Source organism: Notamacropus eugenii, chromosome 6, assembly GCF_028372415.1.
Source record: "Notamacropus eugenii isolate mMacEug1 chromosome 6, mMacEug1.pri_v2, whole genome shotgun sequence".
In the NCBI taxonomy this organism is placed as follows: Eukaryota; Metazoa; Chordata; class Mammalia; order Diprotodontia; family Macropodidae; genus Notamacropus; species Notamacropus eugenii.
Window position 1 is genome coordinate 193,623,334 of NC_092877.1, and position 16,318 is coordinate 193,639,651.

At 37.0% G+C, this 16,318-nt stretch overlaps 1 long non-coding RNA gene across 1 annotated transcript; it reads right to left on the reverse strand.

Annotated features, from left to right (window-relative positions):
- Positions 1-5,696: 5,696 nt before the first annotated feature.
- Positions 5,697-7,482, reverse strand: LOC140511146 (uncharacterized). Its single transcript, XR_011969446.1, has 3 exons — positions 7,253-7,482; positions 6,857-6,957; positions 5,697-6,063 (listed from the first exon to the last, which is right to left on the reverse strand). It is a non-coding gene; the product is annotated as an uncharacterized lncRNA (long non-coding RNA).
- Between the last annotated feature and the right edge of the window lie 8,836 nt (positions 7,483-16,318).

A 16,318-nucleotide genomic window follows, 5' to 3' on the forward strand; every position in this document is an offset into this window, starting at 1 on the left:
TATCAGTAAAATTCCATAAAGGGAAAAGCTAATAGCAAGGAGATTGGCATGTGGAGGAAGCATTTAGAGGGTGCTCAAAAGATCACTTGCTTGCTTCTCTTGAGAAATGCCTGTATCAGGCATGGAGAGATTAGGTCCCGCCCTGTGGTTGACCTGAGACTGTCAATGCCATAAGCTAAATGAATGAAGATATACAACTTCTTTAAACTATACCATTTGGGACAACCTTAGTTAGTTCTTAGAACTTTGGGCTGACCCTGGAAGAGACACCTGCATTGTGTTAAAATTTTGAAGAGACATACAGAATCCTAAGAGTAAATATTCCTTTGAAGTTTCTGCCCTGGAATGAAGTGGTCTTTATCACTTACTTTGTGACCTTGGGCAAGTCACTTAAATGCATTGAGTTAGTTTCTTTATCTTCATTAAGAACTAGATGATCTCTGTACTCCATTCAAGCAAAGAACATGCTATGAGTCTGATTTTAACTTAAAATGTTTGTCAACTTTCCAAGTTTATTTTCTTACCTGAAAACAAAATTTTCCTTTGAAATCTCATGAAAAAAATGACAGAAAATACGAACATGGCAAATTGGGCACCAAAATGCATGAAACAACTTCTACATATTTTGTACCCATGCCTAGCTTTTGTGGATTCAGCCTACAAGTGCTAAGTGGTGACCTATTGTTAAACAGATGAAGAGAATATCTTACCACTCCAATAGGACAGTGACTAATAATTCATTTTTTTTAAATAGAAGGCAATAAACCTAGGTCATCTGGTCAGTCTACCCCTGAGGCACTGCACAGAGTGCATGCAATTTTTTAAAATTGAATGCATGCTCAAAGTGAGAACAACATTAGAGAAATAGCCTGCCCTGGAGGACTTTAATATTTCTTCTTGCCAAAAGTGAAAAAAAATCAAAGAGAAGGAAAAGATGAATAGGATGAGAAACATATTTTTAAAAGGTCTGCCTAGAGGACAACTTCAGGTATACAAAATTCCAGTCTGCACTGAAAAATATTGGTGGTCCGGTAAAAATGTGTAACTTTAGAGAGAGCGACTCCAGTAAAAGTCATTCAAATAAAGAGTACATTTATCTTATTGCTAAATAAAATAAATGGTTCCTATGCAAATAAGTTTAATATTCATAGTGACTGGGGAAAGCTGGTTCTTAGGATATAGAACAAAATGGGAAAGCATTTATTAAGTTCTTATTAAGCACCATATACTGTGCTGAAATCTGAAATATATGTAGAAAATTCAAACATTGTCTGCTTTTAAGAAGCTCACATTTTCACTGGAGGAGACAACATATATGGGAGGATACATGTTTATGTTCAGTTCGTGACATATAGAAAAGACAGGTGATACTTATCTCTACCAGAGATAAAAACATGAGGGAGGAAGAAGTAGACATCCTCCAGACACAGCAGGTGTTCTGTGCCTGGTGAAAAGTAGGCAGAGGGGCAGTAAGCGTGTTAGAAGAAACTATAAGTCTGTGGCAACTCTTAGTTGCAACCAAAGTTACTCTCCTTTCTTCCTGCTTCCCATTGGTGGAACAGAGTAGAGAAAGCTCTTTGTCCAAGTAGCTGGTGGAGATAGTTGGTCCTAGTCATCAGTTTCACAGAGATGGTTGATGGGGTCGACCCTTTGTAGATCAACATTTCACAGAGTACTACTTTGAATCACCCTTATAGAGACAGCCCCAATAATTGCATATTGATGGGTTGTAGAAGTTATCTCTGAGCCCTGTTCTTTGAACCCCTCTTCTCCTATGTAGGAAGAAAAACAAAAACTTCTTGAAGACCATCTTGTATAAACTGTGCCTGAAAAGTATCATGGGAAGTTCAAGTCCCATTTATAATACGTAAGTGTCTTACATGCCTAAGTTATTGAATTCTTCAGTCCTCTATAAATTGCAAAAAAGGTTCTAACCTGCAAAGGTAGTTTCTTCACTTGAGAGTTCCCTGTACCAATATCTTGAATATACACATCCAAAGGAGCATCATGGTTTGCAGACTGGGAAAACAGATCAACCTTGATAGAAATATATTCCAAATTATTAGGTATGAAGCTACATTGAAAATATGCTGTGAGACTAGTGACTAGAAAACTAGACTAGAATGTTGAGAACTGTTCAACCTCTTAATGTCACTGTTGGCATTACAAACACTGCCAGTTCCCTGAACTAGTGAGTAGGAAGCGTTGTGACCTGAATATATTCAAATGCCAGACAAAAACCATTTTTACATGAGTTTAGAATGCAACATTTAATTTGGGTTTGTCTGATCCAGGAAATCAGAAGTTCATACCAGTGGACCAAGCTTAAATTCTGTGACCCCCAAGCCAAAACAAAACAAAAAATTCCAAACAAAATTATCATCTTTCTCCATCTAACTAAAAGGTAAACAAATCTTTGATCTTTCTGGAGGACACGAGTGCTGTTTATATTTCTTGCTTTCCTTTATTTATTCTCATTTGCTTTCTTTCCATTTGGCTTTATTCTGTTTTCCATATGTAGAAGAGAATGACTTTCCATCTTGGTAGCTCTCAGTGCACTGAATTCTTAATGTTCAGCAAGTTGATTAAAGCTCATTCTTTAGATACATTTGGTATTTTATGCATCACCTATGGCTGGTAACCCTGAACTTGAGTCGCAAAATGTTCATGTACCAAGGCCCAATTCTGATGCTATGATGCAAAATGAGCAGTCTTATGCCCCTACTTGGATTTAAAAAAAAAAATAGCTAATAACACAAGATCTAGAAGCTTCCACATTAAGGAATCGAAGGGCTTGGAATATGACATTCCAGAAATCAAAAGAACTGGAATTAAAACCAAGAATCAGCTACAAAGCAAAACTGAGTGTAGTACTTCAGGGGAAAAAATGACCATTGAATGAAACAGATGAAAAGATCAGAGCTGAATAGAAAGTTCAATTTTCAAACATAAGAATCAAGAGAAGCATGAAAAGGTAAACAAGAAAGAGAAATCATAACGGACTTACTAAAGCTGAACTGTTTACATTCCTACATGGAAAGATAACATTTGTAACTCTTGAAACTTTTCTCAGTATTTGAGTAGTTGGAAGGATTACACACACACACACACACACACACACACACACACACACACACAGCACAGGGTGAGTTGAATAAGAAGGGATGATACTTTAAAAAATAAAATCAAGGGGTAAGAGAGAAATATACTGGGAGGAGAAAGGGAGAAATGAAATGGGGCAGGTTATCTCATGAAAAAGGCAAAAAAAAAGCTTTTTCAATTTGGGGGAATGTTGGGATTGGAAGCTCAATTCCGTGTGGACGGTCTCGGGCGGGTAAAAGTGGGACTTCTAAATCTTAGAGTCTTACGAGACCCCCCCAGGAAACGGCAGGGGATCGAGGTGAACCGAGCTAGCTCGGGTATTTCCACCTCTCCCCGGGAGATACGTGATGGGTGGAGTCTCCCTGCCTTCGAGATTGTCCCGGATTGGAGCACACCTAGTTACCTAACAGCACGGTATTAAGATGTAAACTGTGAGGCTGAAGGTTAAGTAAGATTGAGGAAGCCTGAAAGCTCTCTTAGCACATGTGGAGCCAAGAGGATAGTAGGCTCCGTTTCTCTTCTCTTCTCTCTCCCCTCCCCCTCTCTCCCCGCTTGTACTTCTACTTCCAAGCCCTTAAGATCCTAGCCTCCTTAGGAAATCTCCCCCTCTTCCTCCTAAGGAAGATTCCCCTGCACTTGTAACTAGACCCTGAAATAAAGCTCAACCCTTGTTCGACTCTGGAACGTCCTTTCTCTCATATGTGCATCCGGTTTTGGCCAACCGAAGACCTCGGAGGTGAGGTAAGAAAGACTCGGGTAGCCCACACAGGCCTCTAGGCCTGGCAGGGGAAAAGGTGGGAGAGGTGAGAGTGAAAACATGAAGCTTATTGTCATCACATTTGGCTTAAGAAAGGAATAACATGCACACTCAATTTGGTACGAAAATCTATCTTACACTACAGGAAAGTAGGGGAGAAAGGGATAAGTGGGGGGGTGATGATAGAAGGAAGGGCAAATGGGAGGAGGGAGTAAGTAGAAGTAAACACTTGGAGAGGGACAAGGTCAAAAGAGAGAATAGAATAAATGGAAGGCAGGATAGGATGAAGGGAAATATAGTTAGTCTTACACAATATGATTATTATGGAAGTCTTTTGCAAAACTACACATATATAGCCTATATTGAATTGCTTGCCTTCTCAGTGGGAATAGGTGGGGAGGGAAGAAAGGAGAGAAGTTGGAACTTAAAGTTTTATGAACGAAGGCTGAGAATTGGTTTTGCATGAAACCTGGAAATAAGAAATACAGGCAATGGGGTATAGAAATACATCTTTCCCTACAAGAAAAGAGAGAAGATGGGGCTAAGGGAATGCAGGCATGTGATAGAAGGGAGGGCAGATTGGGGAAAGGGGTAATCAGAATGCACCATGTTTTGGAGTGAGGGGAGGGGAGAGATGGGGAGAAAATTTGGAACTCATAATTTTGTAGAAATGAAAGTTGAAAACTAAAAATAAATAAACAAGGATAAAAAATTAAAAAAAGAAAAATAGCTAATTAAATCTTCTGTATATCTCATATTTAAGTTTCACCAAATATGGGTTAGAGATCTCCCTCTTGTAAAGGGATTCAATGTACAACATGAATATAAGGTATGAGAGCTTTTTCTTTTCCCAACTCATACTGATCTCCATGGGTCTATAGGCATATGGTTGTTGCAGTCTCTTATGTATTTGGTTTTTTTCCCCTGATTTTAGGCAAATATATATTCTTTGGCAACTGAGCATCCATGCCATTTAAGAATAGAGGATGAAATCAGGCAAAACCCAGGTTCAAATACAGCCCGAAACACTTACTAGATAAATCACCCTATGCAACTTATTCAATGGCTGTTTATTTGTTTTCCCAACTGTAAAATGGGAATCACAGCACCTATCTTGCAGGGTTATTGTAAGAATAAAATGAGATGATATTTATAAAAGTGCTTCGTGTAACACCTGGCACATATAGATGCTACATACATGCTTATTTCTTCTCTATCCCTCCCAAGATGAATGTATGTGATAATGAACTTAGGAGTTCCTGAAGGTCTAAGTAGATTGGAAACCCTACAATGTGCAGCTACAGTGTCCTTAGAGTAGCAGTAGCTGACATCAAGAAGCATCTCCATTAAAAACAGTGACAGGCAGGACACAAATAGATAAGAAAGACACTCAAGGAAGGAGGCATCTTCTTTCGTCCAAAAGAAGTTCCAGCTATGGATTCAATACAGAAGCAGAAATCAGGACCCAAGCTGGGCAGCTCACCCCAGCAGAAAGGTTATTTCAATGGGAACTGAAATACAAAGGGAAAAGTGCTTCCAGTACCTGGAATTGTGAACTACCCTTTGTTAAATTATCCTACCTGTGTACCTCATTATTACTATACCCTAAGTTTAAGATCTCTATTACCATGAAAACTACATTTGCAGGGAGTCTGATTCCTGGGTTGTTTTGGGTTTCATTGTTTGTTTTTGTTTTGTTTCATTTTGTTTTGGATGGAGGCAGTTTTGTACTAGATGTTCTTTCTATATGACCTTCGTAAAAGACTTTGCTAAAAATCTAATTAAGTTACTAATTGTTAATGGGAACCACACTGGCAGAAGTTCAGGAGCTATATAGTACAGGCATACCTTGCTTTATTGCACTTTGCTTTATTGTACTTTTTAGATGATGCATGTTCTACAAACTGAAGGTTTGTGGCAACCATGTTGGCACCATTTTTCCAAAGCATGTGCTCACACCGTGCTGCTGTGTCACATTTTGACAATCTTTGTAATATTTCAAACTTTTCCATTATTATTATATCTGTTATGATAATCTGTAATCAGTAATCTTTGATGTTATTATTGTAATGGTTTGGTGGTGCCACGAACGATGTCCATATAAGCCTTTGAACTTTACTGATAAATATTGCATTTGCTCTGACATCCACTGAATGGCTCTTCCCATCTCTATCTCTCTTCCTCTCCTCAGGCCTCTGTATTCCCTGAAACACAAGGATTTTAAAATTAGACTATTTAATAATCCTACTATGGGCTTCCTTTCACTTGAGAAAGGGAATTCCATGTCTCTCCTTTTAAATTAAAAAAATGGAAATGATTAAACTTAGTTAGGAAGGAAAGTCAAAAGATGAACTCTAGACTACCATCCTAATCAGTCACTCATCATCAACATATAAGCAATTCCTTTCACCAGCAAGATCATGACTTGCTGAAGGCTCAAATGATCCTGTTTTTAGCAATAAAATATGTTTCAATTAAAAATATATAATTTTTGGACATAATACTATTACACGCTTAATATACTGCAGTATAATGTAAATATAACATTTCTATGAATTCGGAAACAAAAGCATTCATGTGATTCACTTTACTGAGATAGTCTTGAACAAATCCTACAATATCTCTGAGGTATGTCAGTGATGGAAGTATAACCCAAGTTACTCCCAAGAACTCTGAGACATGGAAGTTGCACTCTAGGAGACCCCATTTGCAAGTATAAGTGCAGGCTGAGAGAATAGCCCAGAGTGGTACTAATAGTATAAACTGATCCTGTTTTTTTTCCACTTCACTCTGCATCAGTTAATATAAATTCTCCAGATTTCCCTGAAAGCATCCTTTTCATCCTTACAACATAATAATATTCCACTATATTGGGAGGGGGAGGGAGGAGGAAGGAAAGAGAGGGAAAGAGAGAGAAAGAGACAGAGAGACAGAGATAGAGAGAAAGAGAGAAGCATAGCTTGTATCAGAGTATGGTGATTTCTCCTTCACACAAACCTTCTGGAGTCTTTTTATTTTGGAATATCCTGTAAACAAGCAAACCACCAGAATACGATTGTACCGCAGTAAAATGTTCTCTTGTATTAGAGTGAAGACATCTGTTTAAGGAAAAAAAAAGAAAAATTGGAAGGTACTTAGAGATGTTTTCTTCTAAGTACATCACACCACTATGCAATTCAAGATATCTTAATCTCCATCAATGAAAACAAAACCAAACAAACAAACAAACACAACCACTTTGTCATGCTGTTAAATCCATCATCATGGATACAAGTGGGGCAAAATTGGTCAGTAGATAAAGTGCCAGGCCTGAAGTCAGGACCACTCATTTTCCTGAATTTAAATCTGGCCTCTGACAGTTACTGGTTTTGTGATTCTGGGCAAGACACTTACCCCTGAATGAGCCAGCGGCTGAGGAGTGGAGCAACAGCACCTGTGGTGGCAGGGCCAGGACCTTTGCAAAATGCCATTCTTGGAATTCCTCATTTTACCATGCCTTTGTGGAAAAACTCCATTGATATTTGGAACACTGGAATGATAGAAATATATTCTCTACAAAGTCGCTCAGCAGAAGAACCTTGAAAGTTACGTGGGATTTGCAAATCTCTCAAATCAAGTATCCAGAAAATCTGCAAAGAGAGGGTTTCAATTCACACTTACAGAAGTAAGAGAGCATTTTGGTTCAGAATAAATCTTTATGTTTCAGGTGTGTAAACAACATGAGGTTAGATTCTGTTTCCTAATATAGTTTGTTCCTTTTCCATTTTATAGCTGGGTTCAATCTACTCACACTTGTTGTTGTGATTGGTAATTATGCATTTCTTTCCACAAAACTTTTATATTTTTCCCTCATGCCTATCCTTCTTGACAAAGAAGGGGCTTGAGAAAAATGAATCTGATCCCATTTGTAATTTATAATTGGAGTACTCTGTTCTTCTTTTATTCAAGGCCAGACTCTGATTCTTACGTTGATCCCTCCTGTACGATCAGTTCTTTCTTTGCTCATGATTTTTCCTTCCTTGCTCAATCTCTCTCTCTCATCCCCTTTTCCTCATTTGTTTCACTGTTGAGTTTAATGTATTTATACACTAAATTCCAAATGTGTATATTTGTGTGTATATGTTTTCAATCCTCATTTGCTCAGTTCGCACAAGAGAAGTCATAAGATGATCTTCTCACCATCTTTTCCATTATATATGCTCATGGTCTTGCATATCCCATTTATGGGAAATAAATTCTTCTATTACATACCTCGTTTATTACCTAATGCATTCCTTTTCCACTCCTTTTCTTTACACTCTTAACATCAGTGAAGTAGAACACTATCTGGGCCCTCTTTTTGTTTTATTTAATTTCCTCTGCATCCCTAGAAGACAATAAAATTCTGAAGTGATACTTGTCTCTCCTTTCCCTATTAAAATATAAGTACTTTCTCAATCACAGATATGTTTATGTTCCTAGGTTTCTCTTTACTACTGTTTCCATTTCAGATATGCTACTCACCCATCCCAAGTTTTTTAAATTAAGAATGAAGTGAAACAGGAATAAATAGGATTTCTTCAGGAAGAGGCCTCTATTATCTCTTTTAAAAATTTTCTGAACTTACACATCAAAAACAGCATTCCTATATGCAAAACAGAAGGCAAAAAGAGGATTCTATATGAAACCATGAATCTTTTTTATTTAAAGTATAAAAATAATTCTAAATGTTATTTCCAGGTGTCTGGCTTCTTGATGCTTCCTTTTGTACTTGCTTCAATTTTCTTCTATACAGTTTAAAGGATGTTTCAATGGCCCTCTTTCTTTTTTGCATCATTATTGATAAATACGCCCCCAAAATCTACCCTACAATAACTAAGGAAGGAGGCAACCACTTGCAACAAGTAAGCAAATTTCAAGAAAAATGAATCCAAATAATGGTCATGTGAAAAATCAGAGTATCCCTGCAATTTGTATTCATCTCTGTCAGAAGGTGGGTAACATACTTCATCACGGGTTTTCAGAAGACATAACTGGTCATTTCATAGTCAGTCCTCAAGTCCTTCAAATTTGTTTTTCCTCACATTGGCATTGTCTTCGTATAAATTTCCCTCCTAGTTCTACTCACTTCATTTTTTCCCAATTCATGCCGTACAAGATTCCCTGAAAATATCTTTCACAATTTCTTATTGCAACAAAATAGTATCACAATATATTAACACATCACAGTTTGGTCAACTCTTCCCCATTTCTCAAGAGACATCATAAGACGCACCCTTAAAGTCTAACTCTTTTCTTTCTTTTCCCCCATTTTAACTCATTCTTCAGTTCTGGGAAGTTTCTTTTTCTGTGATTATTCCCTCACAAATATTATCCTCAAAGCCCCAGCCCTGTCTCCATTTGTTTTCCTATTAAGCTTGATGTATTTCTGCACCAAACTGTGTACCCAACCTTCTTCCTCTGATGCCCAGCCACCCCCTCCTTCATAGCTATATGCGATTCTAATACAACTCAATTATGAGAAATTGTAAGTTCCACCCCCTCCTTTCTCCTTCTTACAATACTGCAGTCCTCCTTTCACCCTCCTCTCTCTTTCTAATATTAAAACTTTTAGATCTGAGCCAATGTAGGTCAGGACCAATGCTTTTCCAGCATAGCTTCTTAGATAGAAAAAGGTTCTAAAAGGACAGTTGTTTCTTCTCTGACTATTAAAATGTTAGCACTTCATTATCACAAAGCTCCTTCCCATTCCTCAAATGAGTTTATTTTTCTAGGTCTCTCTTATCTTGTGTTTGTATTTCAAAGTGACTACTTAGCTCTGATGTATTCATCAATAATACTTGGAAGGCCTTTATTCTCTTATAAATCCATTGTGCCCCCTAAAGGATTACACTACACTTCACAGGATAAGTTATTCTTTGTTGTAAACCTATCCTTTTTGTGTTTTGGAGTATTATGTTCGATCATCTCTTGTTTTATAGTTGATGTCACTAGGTCTGGTGTGATCCTGATTGTAATTCCATAACTTTTAAACTGCTCTTTGTAGCCGCTTGCAATATTTTTTCTTTGATGTGGAAATTTTAGATTTTGGCTATGAGATTCTTGGGACTTTTCCTTTGGCATTTCCTTTCAGTAGATTGCTTCTCCTTTTACTTTGCCCTTTGGGTTCTAATAGACATATACAGTTTTCATTTAGAAATTCTTGAAATATATTGTTCAGGCTCCCCTCCACCCTCCACCAAACAATGAATTTCAGGGAATCCAAGTATTCTTAAATTATCTTTCCTTGACATATTTGCCAGGTTTGGACATATGTATTATATATGGATAGATAGACAGATACAGATATATACTACATATTACATTCTATATTTAATATATATGTGCATATATACATACACATATGTATATAGATATACATATACATTTGCATATGTATATGTATATCTGATATCTTGATTGTGCAGAGATGAGAAAGGAAAACACCAAGAATAGCCAGTGAAAAGGTAGTGAGTTCGGAGATGAAATATTCTATGAGATGATCATCAAGAAGACCAGCATTACAAGACCATAGTGGAAGAACACTGAAATAATAGGAAAGCATAAGATCGTGAAGAGCTTTAAAATCCAAATAGAAGATCTGCTATTTTATGCTGAAGGTAATTATGAGTACCTGGAATTTATTGAATAAGAGAGTAACGTGGTCAGATTTACACTTTAGGAAGATTGCATTAGCAGCTGACTAGAAAGAGGGAGAAACTTGAGGCAAGAAGAGCAAACAGAAGTTTATTTCAATAGTTCAGATGTGAAATGTTGAGCTTTTGCACTAGAGGGATAGATATGTGAGTGGAGAAGAAATAGACAAGAGATGTTTTAAAAGTAGAAATGATAAGACTTGACATTAGATATGTGGGATAAAAGTGAGGAGTTGAGTATATCATGGAAGCTTATAAGCCTGGGTGACTGAAATGATAGTAATACCTTCAACAATATCAGAGAAGGTCTAAAGAGAATACTTTGGGGCATAGTAGGCCTTACTTTTTAACTTAATTGTTGATTTTTGTCTCAGTTTCTTGATGGTCCCCTGTAGCTTCATGCCCTAACCATCTCTCTTTGCACAACTTTCAAATTGTGACTTGGTTCCATATCCTGCTGTGGCCCAGTAAATGCCAGTAAGATATTGGAGTTTTCTGTAGTCTCAGACCTCCTTTACTACTTTCTTTGTGTCTTTGCCCTAAATTGTTACCAGATAAGAAAACCCCTCCTGTATCTTTAAAGTCTATCTTGCTCAACACTTTATTATCTTACACAAAGTTTTCCAGATTTCTTCAGATAGTGTCATTTGTACCCACATACTTGTCAAGGAATGGGTAGTATACATTAGGTATGACTATCTCTCTTTGCCACAAGAACAGAAAATCTTTCATTTTGTGTGTCAGACTGATAAAGGTCTGTCTCAGTCCCACTTGTGTTCTGACTAGGGTAAAGTACTCCAACTCAGGACTGTAACTTCATTTTTTAAAATGGCATGCTTCTGTTGACCTGACCTAAGAATTCTAATTTGGAGGCCAAGGGGTTCTATGTAACACTTTTTTATAACTGTAACTTACACTGCATTTATAATCAATTAAAACCTCCAGGATTTTTTATTTATCACATGAACTATTATGATTTTTTTTTCTATTGGTTGATTGAATTTTTGAACATTGAATGAAGAACTCTCCACTTATCCCTCTTATATTCTGCCTTACTAGATTTAGCTTGTCAAGACCCTTTGGGATTCCAGTTCTGTCACCCAAAGCATTAAAACTCCTTCCAATGTTTGTACCATACTGCAATTTGATAAACTTTGTATTTATTCCTTATTGAAGTCATTGATAGAAAATTCTGAGTCAAACAGAGAAAAAGAATGTAGCAGAGAACAATGGAGTTTCCATCAGAGGATTGTGTTTTTCTAGAAATACCTGGGGCTATGAGGATGATGGCAGATGATAATGATGAAAAGTATGTTCCTTCTGTGATACAATGTGCTTTGAATTCCTGGGCCTCTGTATTACTATTCTTTTTTTTTTTTTTTTCCCAATGCTTGTGAAAGTAATTAATTGTATCAACAAATTACTCTACATTATTCCCATTAATTATTTTAAAACAATTTTAGAAATAAGATTACCAAAATCATTAATATCCTCTGTTACTTAGTATTCACTGTGTACAAGGACTAGTGATAACTTCCATTTCTTTCTATTCCATCGGTTAATTTCCTCTTATTTCCCTGAGATAAGCTCCCTGTTAAAGCTAACTACCATCTTAGGTTCTTAAAGCTCTCTAGGATACGTGCCAACTAAATATAATCCTAACCAGATCTACTTATTTTGAAGCATATCTGCCAAGCTAAGAAAACTAGTTTGCTTTGGAACTAGGGAAACCCAAAGGAACCACAGGGTGCAGGTGCACTCAATCAATCACAACAACTATGTGGAGGCATGCAGAGTAGCATTAAGCTGGGGAGATAAAAAGAAGTAAAAGCAGTCACACATCTTGCTAAACTAAACTCTGATGCCATGGGAAAAATGGAGTGTCAGCAGAGAAAAGTACTGACATGGACAAGTTATGAGAGCTCTGGAAATCTATGTAGGCATCCCAGCAAGTCTCCTCTTATATGGACATTTTCTGTGTCTTCCACTATTAGGACCAACCAATAGGAATGGAATATAGGGAGGAGAGGTATATCTTTTTCTCCTCTCCTTCTTTTCCACTCCTCCTGCTCCTGCAATCTTGGCATTTATGCTCTACAATTAGGTTTCATACCAGATATTAATTGATGATGATTGATTGATGATGGCAAGGACTTAATTGATTATTCATTGAATTGAGAAGATATGGCAATTTTAATAGTTTAGCATTCTCTGAGTTTGGCATAAAACAGAACTTTGTGTTTCCTAATGTTAACCAAGTTAAGTTTCAGATTGTGCCTATGCATGTAGTCCATGCTCCAAAATATTTATAGGTATAGCAGTGGATAAGAAATCAAGTTGGGCTAATTCATATCTATCAAAGGTTTAATTCTGTAAAAGCAGCTGTTCTGAGAAAGGGTCTCATGGAGAGCAGAGGTAATGCAAAGGAGTTAACCTAGAAATGACTAACTATACAATTTTGTGCACTCCAAATATATTTTCCTTTTGGTACCGCTGCTTTTTAGTACTATATTTTACTTTTTGCCTTATCTCTGTACTTGTTTTGCCTTTCTGTTTGTTCTGTTGTACAAATAATCACCTACTATCTAACCCTGCTTGGTTCTCTGTGTCACCTGTTTCCTCATATGGCATCTGAAAAATACAAATTACTGATACCTTATCTAACCTCTACAAGTAAAACCAGCCATGATTTGCTATGATGGCATTTTTATTGTATTCTGTGATCTTTTCCCAATTCTCCTCCATAAAATAGCTATGTATCACGTGGTAAACAAGTAAAGAAATATTGTGTTATGATGTTTAAGATAAGAAAATAAAAAGTCATTAAAATGAAGCTGCTTAAAACAAGCTGCTTTTAGCAGAAAAGGAATGAGAAGAGATTCTAAACCCAACACTTCAGTATGTAAAACCGAGCCCATCTTAACAGGAAATGAATGAATAGTGTTAATAGCTGGATCCAATTTATAAGGCACTAGACAGGTATTATCAGGGGGAAAGTAGATAATTAATCATCAGATTGAACAATGAAAGTTCAGCTGTGGTATTATTCTGGTATCACATGCCAAGGCTTTGGAGGTGTTTTGCCTTCCAATATATCAGTCAAAGACTATCCGTAATTAGGATATTTAATTATTTCAAGGATCTTTTGTGTTGTTTGTCTCTACAGGAAGCTGCTGATTGGAGGATGGAAAAACTTTCTATGTTTAATCATCCACTGAATTGAGAAGATAAGGCAATATTAACAATCTATCATTCTCTGAGTTTGGCATGAAACAAAAATTTGTGTTCACTAATGTTATCCAAATTCAAGTCTCAGTAAGGTATTCCTATGCATTTAGTAATGCTCCAAAATTTTTATACTTATGTTGCTATTTAGTCATTTTTCAGTTGTGTTCAAATTCTTCATGACACTTTTTGAGGTTTTCTTGGCAAAGATACTTAAATAGTGTGCCATTTCCTTCTCCAGCACATATTCTAGATGAGGAAACTGAAGTAGTCAGTTTTAAGTAACTTGCCCAGGGCCACAGAGCTAGTAAGTATATGAGACTAGATTTGAACTCAGGTCTTCCTGAGTCTAGGCTTGGCACCTTATCCACTGCACCACCAACTTACCATTTATAGTCATAGCAAATGCTAATGGTGGGTTTTTCTGTTGGTCTAGATCAGAGGTTCCTAAACTTATTTGGCCTACCACCCTTTAAAATGATGGCTCATCACCACCCTGGACATCTACGTTCTTTAACCATTTAATGTTTTTTTTTAATTTGTATCATTTGAGAAATATAAAATATATATTTTTTAATGACACATCTTAAATTTAACAATTTATTATAAGTTTGTGGGATTTTTCCTACATTGAAATTTTGATGACATAATATTGCATCATGTAACCATGTAGTATCATATTATAAGCAAGTAATTATGCTCACATATTCCTGCCAGTGCATACTGGATTTCCCAATACTTCATGACACACGAGTTTTCCAAAACTTGCATGTTAAGACCTGTCAATAGACTTGCATTTTGTGTATTTATATGGAAAATAATTTAATCACTATGATTTTAACTCTGCTACACAATAGATCTGTTTGTATTCATTCTTTGTTTTCAAGGAAGACTATGACATCAGATAAATGATGGCTTGACTAGCACTTGACTTTGTTTTGAGTGAGGGAGGGCTATGCAAGGTCACCAGCCTCACTTTCCCCTCCTGAACTATCTGAATCCAGTGACCAGATATTCATCAGCATAACTGGAGAAGGCCCAGGATACAATAGGAGACCTTGGTCTATTCAGGTACTCACTTAGAGTGAGGTAATTAATACCCATTCAGTGAATAGGCCTCTTTAAGAAATGATCAGAGAATGGAGAGAGTCACAGTTACTATTGATGATAATTCTGAAGCCAGAAGGGTCCCAAAACAGCCATTAAGTGAAGTTTGGGCAGGGACCTATTGGTGTGTAATGTTTGGGCTTCAGAGTACACTGGGGTATAAGGTTTCAGGAAAGAAATTGAAAGAATTCACCAACCACCTCCTCAAAGAGATTCCAAAAGGAAAACTCCTAGGAATATTTTAGCTAAATTCCAGAGTTCCCAGGTCAAGGAGAAAATATTGAAAGCAGCGAGAAAGAAACAATTCAAGTATTGTAGAAACACAATCAGGATAACACAAGATTTAGAAGCTTTGGCAGTAAGGAATTAAGGGACTTGGAATATGATATTCCAGATGTCAAAGGAGCTAGGATTAAAACCAGGAATCACCTACCTAGCAAAATTGGTTATAATCCTTCAGGAGAAAATAAAGGATATTCAATGAAATAGAGGACTTTTGAGCATTTTTGATGCAAAGACCAGAGCTGAATACAAATACAAGACTCAAGAGAAGTATGAAAAGATAAACAGGAGAGTCATGATGACTTAACTAAAGTTGAACTCTTTACATTCCTGTATAGAAAGATGATATTTGTAACTCATGAGACCTTCCTCATTATTAGGATAGTTGAAAAGAGTATGTGTGTGTGTGTGTGTGTGTGTGTGTGTGTGTGTGTGGTGTAGAATGATGTCTAAACAATAAAATTAAGGAGTGAGAAAGCAATGTAATGGGAGAAGGAGAAAGGGAGAGATGGAATGGGGTAAATTATCTCACATAAAAAAGTCAAGAAAAAGCTTTTACAGTGGTGGTGAAGAAGGTGGAGGTGAGTGGGAATGAGTTTCTCTTACTCTCACTGGATATGACTTAAAGAAGGAATAACACACACACTCAATTGCATTTACAAATCTATATTACCCTACAGGAAAGTACAGGGGAAGGGGATAAGAAAGGAGGTGTATGACACGTTGCTGTTTTTGTTGTTATTGTGTTTCTCCTTCGTTTTTGAAGAAGGTGACTCAGAGAAATGATGACATGACTTGCACTTGACTTTGTTTTGAGTGAGGGAGGGCTGTGCAGGTCACCATCCTCACTTCTCCCCCAGAGCCATCTGGGTCCAATGACCTGATATTCCTCAGGAAGACTGGAGGTGGCCCAGGATGCAGGAGGGTGTCTTGGCCTTTTATGCTGAGGCCTTTTCAGGTACTCACTTAGAGTGATTATCATAGGAACTGTTGCTGTTTCCCTCCCAACGTGATGTAGCTATTTTTCTTTGCCTCATTAAAGGGGCTCTGGAGGAGAAGTTAGCTTGGTGACCTTGCACAGCCCTGCCTCACTCAAAACAAAGTCAAGTGCAAGGCATGTTATTATTTCTCTGATGGTATGGTCTTCTTTGGCAACGAAGGATTAACACAA